The sequence below is a fragment of the Anneissia japonica genome, unplaced genomic scaffold (genome assembly GCF_011630105.1).
Source record: "Anneissia japonica isolate Jap-2015-1 unplaced genomic scaffold, ASM1163010v1 scaffold35145_len582_cov96, whole genome shotgun sequence".
In the NCBI taxonomy this organism is placed as follows: domain Eukaryota; kingdom Metazoa; phylum Echinodermata; class Crinoidea; order Comatulida; family Comatulidae; genus Anneissia; species Anneissia japonica.
Window position 1 is genome coordinate 1 of NW_022693682.1, and position 335 is coordinate 335.

Sequence of the window (335 nt, forward strand, 5' to 3'; positions counted from 1 at the left end):
CTACGACCATACTACGTTGAAAACACCGGTTCTCGTCCGATCACCGAATTTAAGCAACGTCGGCCTGGTTAGTACTTGGATGGGTGACCGCCTGGGAATACCGGGTGCTGTAGACTTTTTACATTTTCCCCCAAATTCTAAAGTAGGGGTGCGTGTGAGTCCACACGACCTCGGGCCCACATAGTTGGGGCTGAGGTGCAAACATTTTGAGAACATGGACCTTTAAGTGCCCGGAAATTGCACTCTCATACCTTAAAAATCATACAAGTACTATATGTTCATATCAACAATACGCAATTAATTCGCTGGGAATACTGGGTGACCGCCTGGGAATA

The 335-nt window shown here is 46.9% G+C and overlaps 1 pseudogene; it reads left to right on the forward strand.

The window, feature by feature from the left end:
- LOC117100868 lies at positions 1–116 on the forward strand (annotated as a pseudogene; the record flags this gene model as incomplete).
- Between the last annotated feature and the right edge of the window lie 219 nt (positions 117–335).